The sequence below is a fragment of the Frankliniella occidentalis genome, unplaced genomic scaffold, assembly GCF_000697945.3.
Source record: "Frankliniella occidentalis isolate FOCC.00 unplaced genomic scaffold, Focc_3.1 Scaffold59, whole genome shotgun sequence".
NCBI lineage: Eukaryota > Metazoa > Arthropoda > Insecta > Thysanoptera > Thripidae > Frankliniella > Frankliniella occidentalis.
The window spans coordinates 891,007-891,629 of record NW_026267189.1 but is presented as its reverse complement, the minus strand read 5'-3'; the positions used below and the strand labels follow the sequence as shown (position 1 = coordinate 891,629).

The following is a 623-nucleotide window of genomic DNA, read 5'->3' as shown; positions in this document are numbered from 1 at the left end:
GCATATTACCAGAATCACGCTTAACTCGAACATGGCATCTCCCTTCCTCCCCTTCCTCACACTCTCCCGCTTTCCCGCTCTTACGTCTCTAGCAGCTCCAAAAGATAGTGTAGCCGTTGTTGCGGCCGCCATACCTCGTTCTGGGGGTGGGCTACGTACTGAGTGAGTGCCTCCTTTGTGGAGGCGACGCCCCCTATCATCCCGCGCGCGCCTCGCCTGACCCGTGCTTCGCTCCCTGCCCCTCCCCATCCCTCTCCCCCCCCCCCTCTCTCTCCCCTCACTGGCCTTTTGCCCCCTCTCTCTCTCTCTCTCTCTCAGAGCCGCCTCCTCGTGGTGAGCTGGGAAGAGGGGGGAGGGGTGGCGCTTGTGGTGGCGCTATTAAAAGTGATTTAGAAGAAATGATGCGCCGCACATGCCGCTCTTTTGTTGACCCGAAATGGAAAAAGAAGAGGGAGCGGCGGAGAAGGGAGAATGGAGAGGGAGAAATGGGGAGTTGGGTGGGTTGGGGCGCGGGGTCTGAGAGTGCCCCATACTATCCAGCAGCCGCTTGTTTATATTTGATTTCAATGATTTTCTGTCTGTTTCCCTTTGGGCAGCGTGCCAATACGCGTGTTCGGGATACC

General features: G+C 57.8%; 1 protein-coding gene across 1 annotated transcript in view; it reads left to right on the top strand.

Annotated features, from left to right (window-relative positions):
• Positions 1-623, top strand: part of LOC113216769 (cephalotocin receptor 1-like) — a 113,568-nt gene that overhangs the window by 97,336 nt on the left and 15,609 nt on the right. The gene's annotated exons all lie outside the window — the stretch shown is intronic.